This window comes from Colias eurytheme, chromosome 14 (genome assembly GCF_061535395.1).
Source record: "Colias eurytheme isolate Ceu_HAF_F1 chromosome 14, ilColEury1 Martin Lab GWU primary, whole genome shotgun sequence".
NCBI classification, from domain to species: Eukaryota; Metazoa; Arthropoda; class Insecta; order Lepidoptera; family Pieridae; genus Colias; species Colias eurytheme.
The window spans coordinates 1,847,258-1,863,250 of record NC_142993.1 but is presented as its reverse complement, the minus strand read 5'-3'; the positions used below and the strand labels follow the sequence as shown (position 1 = coordinate 1,863,250).

General features: G+C 33.1%; 1 protein-coding gene across 3 annotated transcripts in view; it reads left to right on the top strand.

The window, feature by feature from the left end:
• LOC149902711 (uncharacterized) overlaps window positions 1–15,993 on the top strand; it is a 76,917-nt gene that overhangs the window by 16,901 nt on the left and 44,023 nt on the right. The window contains exon 1 of one of the 3 annotated variants that reach the window (XM_090109569.1): window positions 1,637–1,734. The exons of the other annotated variants lie outside the window; for them this stretch is intronic. The gene's annotated coding sequence lies outside the window, so the exon portion shown is untranslated. Of the gene's footprint in view, window positions 1–1,636; window positions 1,735–15,993 lie in introns of those variants that run through there. 3 annotated transcript variants of the gene reach the window in all.

Below are 15,993 nucleotides of genomic sequence, written 5' to 3'. Positions count from 1 at the left end.
TAAACTACGGTCTAAAACTTCATCGCAGCATCCCGGAAGTAGGAAAGTCACAAAGTCACAAACCCATAATGATGATGAGCATCTCTTTCCCATTTTATTATCGTTGAGGCTCAAATGACATCACGATCCTATAATACATATAGATGCAGTAATCTAAACTGCATTGGAGACAAAAAGCGAATGCATAACCTTCACAAATGAGGCAAACCACTGGGCCATTACTTGTTAACTAGATCATGGCACTGGATAAACTGAGACGCATTAGAATGGCTCGATCGAGATATTTGGCCGAATTGTGGTTTGGCATAATTGTAGGTACTTGTAGTAAAAATAAATTGATGTGTCTGGTTGCAATGTCCTTAATTCAGTGTGAAGAGTTTGTTTGTTTGTTTGAACGCGCTAATCTCAGGAACTACTGGTCCGATTTGAAAAATTCTTTCAGTGTTAGATAGCCCATTTATCGAGGAAGGCTATAGTATAACCGCGCTCAGACCAACAAGAGCGGAGCCACGCGGGTGAAACCGCGAAGTGCAGCTCGAAGTGTTCAAAAACAAAACATTGTTTAAAGTGTTGTTCCGTTTCTTAGTTCCTACTCATATCTGTAGCAGGACGGATTTGACGACAGTTCTTAGTAGAGTAAACTGTAAACATAGTGAGCGTGCGGGCCACCTGTTATGTGGTCACGCCTAACACACCTGTAAAGCGGCGCGGTGCACGGTGGTGTTGTGCATTGCCGGCCTTTTATAATAATATGATAAATGATAATATGGTCTAAGACACCGAGACGACCGGACCTTCGTCAAATAATAAAAGCTAATTGTATCTCTGTATATGATCGAAATCACTGAAACTCTGGGCGCTGTGGCATTCATAAGGGTTTATAGAATAGAAGTCTTCAGAGTTGTAATGCATAGGAACTAATTTTATCATTTTATGGCGATTTGTGTAATCCTTTATGGTACATATTAAATAGTTATACACAAACCTTCATCGGACTGAATTTAAATACATCCAGTTATAATGACAGACTAGCTATAGCTCGCTATCTTTTAATTATAATATGTTTTTACAAGGATAAGGGGAGTGGGGACATATTAATTATTACCTATTCATTTAAAAGTTAATACGTTTTAAGTATGCATGTGCAGGCTTCTCAACTGTTCCAAAACAGTTACCATTTATCATGATAACTTTAATTATGGGTCCGTAAGCAGCTGGATTTCATGAGTCAAACTGGAACTAATTAAAGCTGGTGGTCTCGTTGTATATCTATAGTGCTTCTGGTTAATTAATTCATCAGTCAAACCTTTTTAGTTATGCACGATTATTTAAAAATCATAGACGATAGAGTTATCTTAAAAGTTATGGTATAGTCACCGTGGTGGTCAGAATCACCATAGATGCAGGTCATCGACCGTGTTCCCTGCAAAAATATCTTGCATTTCCTACAGCATGCAGGTAATGTAATCTTCGCGAATATTGCCTTGACACCGCAGTATTTCTTTGCGCGCCACCGGAGCGCGACGTCTTGCTTGCTTGGCGGCCATGTTTTAACCCATAAAGTATAAACTATAAACATTCACGTTCCAATTTCAAATTTGTTGCGTTCAAAAAGTTTTGAATCCGCTCACCTGAGCGCTCACCAGTTCGAAGTGCATGAGTTTGTTGTTTTCTTTTTTAATCTGTGTTTGGTGTTTTGACATTTAAGGATTAGCGGTATACGCAATCAAACAGGTATTGAATTTAAGATTTGTACCTAGATGATAAGCACAGGAATCTATTGGGCATGTAAACTGGTTTTCAAACATCCTTTGAAAAACTATTAATGTTTGTTTCCGTAAAAAAGTTTGTGAAATGTTCAAAATTGTATTACTTGGGGATTAGTTGATTATAACTTATGTATATTTCTTATTTCTGGACTTAATAAGAAAATTAAGGATTTGGTAGATATTTATATTTACAGTCTTTTTCAATTACCAAATCAATTAAAATATGTCCAAGTATATCTAGAGATCCCCATTTAATAGTTATTTTTGAATCGTCACAATCAATTAACCCAATTTCAACAAATTCAATGTTTACACGTAACCAACATATTGGAATTATTTCACAAACTTTTCCATAAAAAATTACGTACATCTGCATCAGCACAAAATATGCAGTCCCTATTTTTGTCTATTTGCTAAACTGACATTTAATCAACGCGCCATTTTTATAACCTCTCATTATGCATTTCCGTTATTCTTATTACACATTAAAAACCCACGGTCACGTTACAACACTTGTTAAAATATATATGACCTTCTATTTACCCATATTACGATGTTAAAACATTAAATACCGCTTAATTATACAGCCAAATAATGTGTTACTTATGTGTAAAAATAAACTTCAAATGCATTGAAAGAAAAATATATTATACTAGCGGCCCGCCCCGGCTTCGCCCGTGGTACATATGAAAAATAGATGTTGGCCGATTCTCAGACTTACCCGATATACACAGAAAATTTCATGAGAATCGGTCCACCCGTTTCGGAGGAGTATGCAGACTAACATTGTGACACGAGAATTTTATATATAAGAGATATTTTGGTGTATTTAAATGTCAAAATCGTGGTATTTGAAATCTTATCTTAACTAATTAGAAAACTTCCCACAAATGTCGATAGGTAATATAACAGAACTTCCAAAAATGTGAATAAGGCTAATTTAGTTAGTACATAATACATATACAAATTACAATAGGTACCTCCAGTCAAATATACACAGATTACACACACATAATATATCATTCACAAACACACACACGTAAAAGTTTGCAGAATTGTTACGTAGCTTTAAAATGTTATACATATGTAAATATTTTGCAATCCTATTAATTTACATATTTTTTACGTGCCGAATTGGAAACTCTATTTTGTATCCGGTTTAATATGTTTTTATCTAAAATTGAGAACAGTTAAACTAATCTACAAATGACTAGCCAACAACCTTATTTTACCAACAACTTTAATATTATGTATTATAATAATATTATATATTGTATTACATTCAGATCGATGAATCGGAAGATCTGGACCCGAAAGAATTCTAAAAAAGTCTCATAAAAAGTAACCTACTTCTTGCTTCGATACAATTAGCTAAATTACACTAATAAAAGCACTCATAATATGTAGCAAAATTGTTTTTCTTTATTAAATACGTTATTTCATTATGGTCTAGTTGGTCATTATGGTCTAGTAATTAGAAAAACGATGAAAGAGCATGAAATGGACAATTATCTTTATCCATTATGATTAATAACGGTTAACGGAATTCTTTACAGATTAAATTGGTACCTAGATAACTCACGCATGTGTAGTCTTCACCGTTGTTCTACATATTGTATGAAAAGTTGATTTATTCTCAATTCTTTATGGATGAAGATGATTTTTTAGGGTTCCGTACCTCAAAAGGAAAAAACGGAACCCTTATAGGATCACTTTGTTGTCCGTCTGTCCGTCCGTCCGTCCGTCCGTCTGTCAAGACCCTTTTTCTCAGGAACGCGTGGAGGTATGAAGCTGAAATTTATATCAATAACTTAGGTCTACTGTCCCTTGAAGCTGTGAAAAAATCAAACTTCTAAGCCAACGCAATCAAAAGATACAGCCGTTTATGCCGCAAATTTTCGACACTTGCAAGGGAATCAAAACCTACAGGGTACTTCCCGTGAACTCAGAATCTTGAAATTTGGTACGAAGCAACGTCTTATAGCATAGATAAAGGAAAAATTACGAAAACCATACATTTTTAGTTACATCACATAATATAATTTTTTTTAATAATTTTAAACTTACTACCACGGAACCCTCGGTGCGCGAGTCCGACTCGCACTTGGCCGGTTTTTTTATAAGCTACTGACCGATATGATAAAATTGGGTAGGTACTAAAACAAAAAAATTACCTATGTCAGAAACAAACTGCACACTTTTATCGATATATGTATAATTTTAAAAGACATATTTTTGCAAATTAACAAATAAAATATAATAAAACTAAAATCCATTCACTCCACATTCTCACAAATTCACATTAATCACAAATTCATAAATTACAGAAATATCGAATCACAGATCATAAAACTTTGGCTGTCAGTTTGACATTTAGATATTATAATCTGTATTTTAGCGCGGGTCGTTACCCGCGTTGAAATATAGATAATAGTTACTTCAAATGGTGAAAATTAATTAGATTCGCTCATGATAAAAAGCAATAAGTGAATTCGTTTAAGCATCTAATTAAAGAAACTAATTTATACAACGTAATCACAAAACGGAAAATATAATTGTTATTCCTCACTTACTGCGATGCATGCGTATTAAATATTTAAGTTTTTATAGACTCATATATCTTGTTACTTATATATTTTTTATAGGGGCTTAGCTGAGGCTAACTTTCAATTTTTTTGTATCAAAGACAACTTACAACCTTTTTATTTAAACTATTGTTTTTTTTTTAAGTTTAACTTGAGTTTATTTTTTAAAAAGGACTACATACATAGCAACTTCATTTTATTTAAAAGTTTACATTTACCTTTAAGCGAAGATTTATTCATATTAAGATTTTGCTTTACGTCTTTGGAACGGAATAACTTTGAATTTAAAATTGAATTAACAACAAAAACTAATGTTATCTAGACTAAAGGTGCGTATAAATTAAGCGCGGCAGCCGCGCGAGCCAATGTTCGACCAGAGTTGACGTTCATTTGCTGCGCGAGCCAATATGTAGATATATTTTAAGTTGAAAGTAGTTGCCGCGCGCGGCAGGCGCTCCATCACGAACATCTCTTCTGTAGGACGCCAAAAGTGTAGTCATTTTCTTTTTCAAGTCAGGAATAGGTATATCCATTTTCTTACTGATTTCTACCCACGCATCATACCTCAGCGATTTATTGTGGTATTGGGAGGATTTGCTGTTCCACAAAAATTCATTAGCGCCATACAATTGTATTAGTAAACGGCACTTTTCGTTGTCCATTTTTACTTATACGCCGCGCGAGCCGAATCACCAAAACTACAAACCGTCCACACGGCGCGCGAGCGAACGCCTGAAGCTCCTTTGATGCGGTCTCAAAAACCGACAGTGAGCGGATCGCCCCGCGGCACGTTCGAGCGCGGCAATGTTCGCGTCGCCGCGCGCGGCGATCCCGTCTACATAGTGCGCGGCCGCCGCGCGCGCCTATGTTCGATGGTTTGCCGCGCTTAGTTTATGCGCGGCTTTACGATCGTCGTATCTAGGCCATCGGCCATCGCTCTTCATCTAACGTGGATGTAGAACGGTACAATTTATTATATTCATTAGTGATCGATATTTGCTTATTTTTATTTAGGTAGGTATAACATTTAGCATAGTTTGAAATTTCATACACCAAAAAACTTAAAGAAGTTTCTTATAGAATTTGAGAATGATTAGATATACATATTTCCATGTTTTACAAAAATCCATACTAATATTATAAATGCGAAAGTAACTCTGTCTGTCTGTCTGTTACTCAATCACGCCTAAACTACTGAACCAATTTGCATGAAATTTGGTATGGAGATATTTTGATACCCGAGAAAGGACATAGGCTACTTTTTATCCCGGGAAAATGACGCAATCCCGGAACTATGCGGGTTTTTCTTTGACTGCGCGGGCAAAGCCGCGGGCGGAAACCTAGTGATACAATAAATTAAACTTGCACCATGATGAATAGATATTACTAATATTGAACATAAAACCATATAAGCAGTTTATCGATAAAAATTTGAAAAATAAAATCTTCTATGGCCAAATACTAATAATAGTAGGTAATTAAATGATTTTGATTTAACATCACTACATAGTATAAAACAAAGTCGCTTTCCCTGTCCCTATGTCCCTATGTCCCTTTGTACGCTTAAATCTTTGAAACTACGCAACGGATTTTGATGCGGTTTTTTTTAATAGATAGAGTGATTCAGGAGGAAGGTTTATATGTATAATAAGATCCATTAAGTAGTGGAGAAGTACTGTTATTTTTGAGGTTTCTAATGTGATGTCGTAAAAAATTACATTTATTCCGCTTACATTGCAAACGCAGGCTGAACCCTACGAGTTTTATCAAAATAATGTACTAAGTATTATACACATTGAAAAGGTCTACAGAAAAGTCCGCGATGGTATATGTCTATCTCTTATGGATAACCCACAATAACTTTTTTTTGTCATTTACTTTTTACGACAAATAATGGCTACTTTTCGAAGCGATTTTAACCAATACAGCATTAATCCTTAACCAATTAAATACCATGGATACATTGTTCATTTAATATAGATCTATATGGCCCTTTACACCGTATGATTTAAGTGAATATTTTCGAAGATATTACAGATTTAAAAATTGCGGGACGTAGCGTTTGCGGCCGCCCGGCTATGTATTTTATACCCGTGCGATGCCGGACTCACCGGAGCGGGCCGCTATATTTTTATACCTATACAACGTTCACAATTTTTCTGTAGTGTATTTAGTATCAGCATTGCACCCGTGCGAAGCCGGGGCGGGTCGCTAGTTATCATTAATTTAACTTCATACAATATTCTCACGGAACTCGAAGTACATTCTTATCAACTGATAGTTTACTTTCCCAATTTCCCAAGAACTATCGATATTACTTAACCATTACGTACTACCTTATCTGCCAGTTAGTTATCTGTTACCAGCTATTTTTTTGATAAGATCGGTAATATGTCATGATTGAGTTTATTACATATACACGCTAAATAATGATTTATGTATGTAGCTAATAACTACACATCTGTAGAAACATGTATAATGTAGGCATGTCGTATGTGAACTTTCTTTCATATGCCTAATTAGAATTTTATATGTTTACTAGCTTTCCGCCCGCGACTTCGTCCGCGTTTTCAAAGAAAAACCCGCATAGTTCCCGTTCCCGTGGGATTTCCGGGATAAAACCTATCCTATGTGTTAATCCAAGTTACCTACTCTAAGTGTGCTAATTTTCATTGTAATCGGTTCAGTAGTATTTGCGTGAAAGAGTAACAAGCACACACACACATCCTCAGAAACTTTCGCATTTATAATGTTAGTAGGATTATGACATGCTCCCAGGCTTAAATCGGTAGTTAGATACAACGTGATTTTAATTTGGAAATAAATAGATTTATCTCAAGATCTTTTTTTTAAGTTTTTCTTAGCAACGTTTCATATAGGAACACTACACGAAAACTATCTACATTTACCCTAGAAATATTAACTTATACCTTATAAATGTAACCACAGTTTCATCTTGGTATCTACGCGTCTATTCATTCATTCATTTCAATATCAAAATGAATAGATCAATGAATAACTGCAAACACAATTTATCTCACTTTGTTAAGCAATCAAGGTTTTGAAAAATCATTTATAATCGTTAATATCACCCACGGAAGGTGTGAAGGTAAGTCTTTGTTCATCTCAAAAATTGCGTGGGATTTTTCTAAATGTTTAGTTTAAAGTTTAAAAAACAAAATTGTTATTATCCCCATAATATACTATACCTTATGATTCGTTTTGGTTATCATTGCATTTAAACGTGGGTTTTATATTATAAATTATTATATTTTTAAATTGCATTTCATTTATTATGAACGTATATGGCCTAAGATTCAAATAAATCACAGGTCTTAGATTCTACTAGTAATTGATTATAATTTATAAGTATGATAAATATCATACCATATCTATATTATTATAGTTATGTGCTATAAAACCAGCCAGTCCCTTCGTAAGACACTTAATAAAAAAAATGTGTGCGTGTACTATAGTCCTTTCCACCTAAGATGATTTCTGTGACACATGGATTTTTGACACGTGTAGAGATGTCTTTACTGAAATCATATCAATTGTTTTTGATAATCGGTAATATTTTATATGGAAATTAAATCGATTTGATTAAAGTACCAAAATTAGTTTTTTCGGCATTTCGCCAACAATTAACTAAGGAAACTTAGCAAACAACAGCAACAAAAAGTTAACAATAACAATTAGTAACAATAACAGAATACCACGTAAAGTATCATTATAAAAATGCAACTTATATACAAGGCTGAGGCACTCGTACAGACGATTGTCTCGATTGACAAACGATCACAAGATGTGCGCCGATTATATGATTTTCCAACTCTATGATTTTTCAACGATCCATTTCATGTACACAAATTGCGTAGGTATTATATTTTTGTGTTATTTTATTTTATTTTTCATTATATTAAACTAAACAATACTGTTTTCGATTTATAAGTTTAAGATGTTTTATTTTTATATTTTTGGCAATAATTCCGCCATAAAATAAAAATATTATGCACTTAAATTATTTTGGCGTTTTAAACATAAAATACGTAATTCGGAACACGATGAAGTGTCACAGGAATCATCATAGGTGAAAAGGACTATAGTGTACACACGTAAGAAGTGAAACTTATTTTTCAAAAAATAATTTATTATATATGCAACTTTACAGAAATACGTCGAATCACGCGTGGTAGGGATAAGAGAAAGATGGCGCGTAACGGAAAAATGTCACGCGTAACGAAAAAATGTTACACTAAATTTTTTTTCCAACCCCGATAAAGAAGTTTCACTTCAATAATAATAGATAAAACAATCTATTTTATTTATAATCCAAACAAAGACGGAGTGCTACGTCCGAGCAATAATTCTTTTGAAAGCGAAAGCAGTCGTAACTCTTAATTAAGTATTCTTAAATGTTCCCTTACGAATCTAACTTTAGATATATACACCCATACCACAATATATTCACGCCTTTCTAACCCTTAAATTCACAGGAATAAGTCAAAATATCCTGTAAAGGTAATGTTCCTTCTCCTTGGAAGTTGGATATTGCTGCCAGTGATGAATATATTATGTTCAGGCCTTTATAACCCTTAAGTTTAAAGGAATAAGTCAAAATATCCTGTAAAGGTATTGTTCCGTGGATGTTGGATACTGCTGCCAGTGATGGATGAATGAAATGCATAAGACGAAGTTAATTTCGATCTTGACGCCTGAATGTTTATATTTTGTCTGTTTTACAGTTATTTTTAGTTAAATGCCTTTCAAGTGCAAGTTTAAACATAGTTTTAATCATGACTGATGAGAATAAGCTGTATAGATTAATTTATTGATCATTGGAAACATAAATATTTTGTTCTAATCGTATTATAAGGAAACTTTTAAGAAAGTTGATTTTGTTTGAAATCGCTCTTTAAAATTGAATGAAGGAAATAATCCTAGGTGGAAATGTATTCTGAATAAATATGGAACAAAACAAGACCAAATCTAGATAACCTATATAAAAAGCCTGAAAAAACATTTTACCTTATAACCAAAATACTTACATCCATGTATTTAGGTATTTAAATACGTTCGGGTCAAAGTAGTTTTTAGGTTAATTGTAACTATACAGGGAGCGTTTGAAAGAAAACAGACAGACAAAAGGAAATAACTAATTAGAGAAGATCAATGAATGTGGAATGTCGGTTGTTTATACGAGCACTTCACTTTATTAACGTTGTTTTTTTAGTGTCTTAAAACGATTAGTTTATTTCAGATTTTGTGTATTTGGTGTTTTTTTATATTATTTTCATATCGTTTTTATGAACTTAAAAACACAAGTAACAGAACCAAGTTTTTTGACACAGCTATATCAAAATACTTATTGTTTTAGTCCGTAGTCCGTACATGGTGGTTTGTACATAGTTTATACTTTATAACATCAAAGAACGTGTAAAAATTCATTTTCAACACAACACAAAATTGTAAGAACTACAAAAAATGCTACTGAAACCAGCATATAATCGAAACGTGTCATTACAATGACTTTTTGACGCAAAAAACTCCTTCGAGTCGAAAAAGTTTTAATTTTTTGTGTTCGTGATTGCGTATTACATCCGTTGCAACTTGCAACCCAGACAATGTCGCTCACACAAGTTTTTATACAGAATTCTCGGCTTATAACTCCAAGCTAATTCGTCCCGGTAGTTAAATGGCTTCAGCTTGGGTTACAGCTTCGAGGAATCGAGATCAAATGAGTGCTTATTTCTCTATATGTATTTGGAGGAGCTTTGAACTTGCCACTTCGATAAATGAAGAGTTACTTAGCGTATTAAAGAAATAAATCTACGTTGATAATATTATAATTTGATAAACTTCCCTTTTTTCGGAAATTTAAAAAAAAATTCTTCTTATTTAGAAATGTAGGTATGTTAAATGAAAAAAATTCTGTATAATTCTTAACTAGGTAGAGTTATTCTCTACCTATAAACAACGACGTTCCTGCTTCGGAAGTAGAATAAATAGACACAAAATAGATGGAAAATAAATGTAAAGTGTAGCTATGCATGACAAATTCCTTGGTTCCTCAAGGAGCGGCGACCAGCCAGCCATAACGCTACTATCGCTCCCACGGGACAAAGTTTGAAGTTCTTTATCGTCTATTGATTATGGTCCTAATTTTTTAATGTTTTATAACTGGCCAGTCGGCTATCAACTTTTTCGAAAGTCTCTATCGTCTATTGACGATGGTCCTCAGTTTTTATTTTTTACAACTGGCCTGCCAGGATGTCAATTATAGCATAACACAGATAAAAAAATATTATATTATTGAAACGAACTATATTTTTTTTATTCAAATTTTTGTGAAGGAATATCTTCATGCAAAATCAAACATTTAACAAGACGTGATCATTTTAAGATAATTTATGCATAAGTTTCGTAAATTTTTGAGAAAGTAGTACTTAATAGTAGTATTATATATGTAGGTTCTTAAGTTTTCTGTGGCTTCACGTCTAAATAGGAAGAGTTTTTAAGATAAAGGTAAATCGTGACATAAATTTTTCATACACTTTTTCGAAGCATTTACCAAACCATACTTAAAATCATACTTAAAACCATACTTAAAATAACATAGTTCAAATCAAAAAGTAGGTATTTTTGTGTGTTTTAAATTTGTCTATTACATTTTCAAACATAGCTCATTCCACCATATTACATGTTAAGCAAGATTATAATGAATAGTTTGACCACTAGTATGGAATTAGAGAGAGATGGAGCAAGTTAAATGACCTTTAGTGGGACCCGCTGGGCCAGATCTGACTTCAATAGACCATAAAATGTACGAAAGCTTTCGTAATATCTGATATGTACTAGATTTTCTGGCTAATTAAAATGCTGAAGCGGTTAAAGGTATTTACTTCGGTCTGGTTACGAAGGAACTTAATAATTAAACCATTTTTTTAAATACATGAGGAAATTTTTGAAGTTCCTGTTACAAGTGACCACTGTCAAAGTGTACCAATAATAACACTACAAATAGTTTGACCATACATAATTACAAATGGACAAACAATAAAATTTTCCTCTCTATGATATTTCAGTCAACCAATTATAGGTTATCTACTACCTCAGACCAATAAAAAAGTATAGACGGAACATTGCGCTCCTACAAGTGAGGCACGTAATATGAAGACGATTCGGAAATATGAAGACGGCTGTGCGGTAGTCTGCAGCGAGTAAGCGAGCGCGCATGACGTAGTAAACAATACCTAATAATTGCGAAATTATGCCGTCCTGTGTTGTAAAGTGTTGCAAAAACAATTCCTGTTTTAAAAATAAAGCTTCTGGGATAACTTTTCACAAATAAGTAACCTATTTGCTGTATATTTTAAACAAAATCGTAAAAATACTAGACATACTTTCTCGGAACACGCCATTGTGTCAGTGTTGCAAGTTAAAAACATTATTTTTTTCCCAAAAGTAAGGGAAATCGTAATTTTTTACGAATACTAAGTACTTTACAAAGTAAGCAAAATTACTACATTACAAAAAACTGTCACAACATAAAGGGCATTAAATTATCATTAATATATTTTTGTTTTTTATAGGCATTTGGATTTTTTTTATGAGAAGTGTGTATAAAAGCGAAATATCATGTCTTTCTGAAGACAGAAGCTAGAGCATACATGGTTCGCATTATTGTCATTCATTTATCCATTCACGTATAAAATGTTGTGTGTTTTCTTAAATTAGATTTTTTTTTCATAATTGTATTTAAAATGAAAATAAATACCTAACTGTCATTAAAAGAAATTATCTTTCATTTCATACACCCAAGACAAATACATAATAAATTAATAATACACAACAATACTACATACTAATAACACTTTTCACTAAAGTATATCTCTCGCACTTGGGAGTCGCATCGCAACGCTTGCAACATTTTTCTCTAGCACACATGCGCAAATCTACGATGTCTTACACCAAGTTACGCACACAAAGCCGAGACTAGTCCTCACTTATTTCGCCCCGATTGTTTGCGACAGCTCCGTCTATACTTTTTTATTGGTCTGAGTCTACTACTTGTTATTTTTAAAAAGTAAAGCAGGATAAATTCTCATTCGCTTCATACTTAGACCAAAGGGGGACCTTTACAGTTGCAATGCACAGAGCAAAAGACAGATAATTCAGGTTGTGTTGGTCAATCTACTGTAACCTTTAAACTAGGCATTTAATCAATGTTAAATATTTATGGACACTTGATTTTAAGTACTACCAATTAATATTTAGTAAATAGCATAAACATTAAAATAACTATTTTATAAATGTCAATGTTTTGACCCAAATAATTTTGAATATTTCGTACATATTAACATCTTCGTGTCAAATTATAATTTGATTTTATATCCATTAGGATAAGATCCCTATCAAAAATAGAAATAATAACTTCAATCGACTGAGTAACCACAGCATAAAAAAAGACTGAGTTTCTAAAATCCTTCCGAATTGAGAACTGCTTTTTTTGGGAATTTGCAATAAAAAGTGTCCAAGCTCCACACCTTTTTAAAAGCACTGGGTTACGGCTCAAGCAAACCACAACGGAAACACGATGCTCCATTATTTAATTTCTCACGTAATATACATACTAATTTCACATCTCTTCCCACGGTAAAATTTTAATTGCCCGCGTTCTCGACACAAGCCACTTATATTTTTATTGATATTGACTAGGTTTGGCACGCGGCATCACTTTTCAAATTACACTTGATTTTGAAAATTGTTTGAAAAAAAAAGGGCCCAAATAGTTACACGGAATTTGGTCCAAACATTTTATAACTCTGGTCTACTTTATAGTAAAATAGAACCTAGCTTCTGGATATACCTATATTTTTAATTTCTGTATTGCATAAAAAAAGTAGAGTCCTGACCTACCCACAGATCCTATTAATATTTTTTTTAATATGGCAATTTCCTGAGCTTTATTATGAAAGTCGCTATAATGTCATTGTTTTTGTTACAGGTAAGAAACGTTCCAGCGGTAATTACTAATTATGTTACGTGGTATTGTCTCAGTGTGCTGTGTACTGAACTCATTTCTTTGCGTCACGTAATGTGTCTTTGTATTGTATTAGAAAGAAAGAAAGAAAGAAAGAATTAATACTTATTATAACCATAGATAATATCTCTTATATATAAAATTCTCGTGTCACAATGTTAGTCTGCATACTCCTCCGAAACGGGTGGACCGATTCTCATGAAATTTTCTGTGCATATCGGGTAAGTCTGAGAATCGGCCAACATCTATTTTTCATATATACCACGGGCGAAGCCGGGGCGGACCGCTAGTAAATATATAATAGTATAATTATTAGAAATGGGCCGATAATATATGGGTTGGTAATATATGGCATAATATATGGGTTTCACCGAATTCGAACATTCGGCCGAATATTCGGTAAAACTTTTACCGAACCGAATATTCGAAACAGCTAGCTTATACCTATATTTTGCATTAAGTTATTATCTTTTACCAACCTACTTTAAAATATAGCACATACCTACAAGCATCCTCTCTAAAATACTTATCTCATTACACTGTACTCAAATCATGATAATACACTGGTTCTAACAGTAAAAACTAGGTACCAAACATTAGGTGATTCAGCCGAATATGAATATTCGGTAATGCTGCCGAATATGCCGAATACCGAATATAAAACGAATATTCGGATTTCGGCCCATCTCTAATAATTATATAACCTTAAATGTTTTGACTGTTCACAAAGACCATCGAACTAAGATTATTGGTGCATTACAAGTTATTTATTCATTACACATCAAACACAAAATTAAGAATTTTTGTTACGCATAGAATAAAATCGATTATGAGACGAGTTTGAACCCGCGTCTTTTACAGTATCGTGGCCGCGCCGTGTAAATGCTAAAATAACTAAAAATTTAATAAAAACACATCTTTTTTTCTCATATAAAGTTGAATGCATACGAGATTTTTGTTATTCAACAGATTTATCGATTACACAGACAAAGGCAAATTAATTTTAATAACAAACACGGAAAATATAATAACAAACGCATGAAATCGTGAGGAGCAGCATTAACCTTATGATTATAATCTATAGTCAATGATTTCTATTTACATTTTTATATCTCTCTAATTAATTTAGTTTTCAAATTAATTATATAAATCTATATAAATACACACAATAGGATCCACCTTTTTTCGACATCAAAAACAGGTTCTCAATTTATCTATTTTTTGGGGAAGCAGAACTTTCATCTGCATGGGTAAACTGATTTTGATAATTCGTTTTTATTTGAAAGTCTTCACATAAAAATGTTGTCTAGTTCCCGATTTACTTATTTTTATCATGCGAGCAATCTTATTAGTTTATCAAAATTCCATAATAGTGGGGTACCATCATAAGGAATGTACCCGGTCCTTTGGAAGGCTTACGTGGGGACACGGATTCAACACGCAGCTAGCCCCTTGAGAACTTTAATGTGTTGTGGGACACCTATATTATTATTATTAATTTTAAAAGCTTATATCATCTCTATTTTTAATAAAAAGCCAATAAAACAATATGATATAATCGTTGTCTCACATTAGCCATGCGGAACTCGATTCGCGCATATTTGCATATGCTTTATATAACACCTACTGTTTTCTCGTGTTTGTATTCATATGAGTATTGAGTACATGAAAATAAGGTCAATTTCCTTATAAAACTTCGAGTTTTTAGTTCACGTTATGTGTTTTTTAAGGCGGTAACATTTTGTTCAGCTTTATTAAAAGTTCCATCAATTCTATAGATCCCAAAAATATTGTCTATTTGAAAGATTAAAGGAATAAAAATAAAGGCAATTTTACATTGACAATTTTAATCCATACTAATATTATAAATGCGAAAGTAACTCTGTCTGTCTGTCTGTTACTCAATCACGCCTTAACTACTTAACAAATTTGCATGAAATTTGGTATAGAGATATTTTGATACCCGAGAAAGGATATAGGCTACTTTTTATCCCGGGAAATAGGATAGGTTTTATTCCGGAAATCCCACGGGAACGGGAACTATACGGGTTTTTCTTTGACTGCGCGGGCGAAGCTGCGGGTGGAAAGCTAGTTACTTATAATTTAGCCCTTCTTCATTAACCTTCATTTCCAAAAATAACTGAGTTTCATGTACTTATGTTATATGAATCAAATTAAAACATGGTAGTCACTAATTTATTCCCTGAAATAATTGCTAATGAGCAAATGGGTTTAATGATAAAATACAATAATTACTTAATTCAGTTAATCATTAGCAGTCCCATCGCTACAAATTATTGTGTTCACTAGAAACAATTTAGCAGTACCTTGTGGTTCATTTAGATTAAACGAGCGAATGCTCATTTTAACCTCATTTTGTCAAATTATTTTAGTGTAAACAGGCGTAGAGCATTCTTTCATTGTTCTTAGTGCGTTCGAAAAGATTCTATGCAATGTTCTAATCTTATATATAAAAATGAATCGCAAAATGTGTTGGTAAGCGCATAACTCGAGAACGGCTGAACCGATTATTCTTTTTTTTTTATTATATTCCTTGAAGTACGAGGATGGTTTTTATGTAGAGAAAACGTAAACA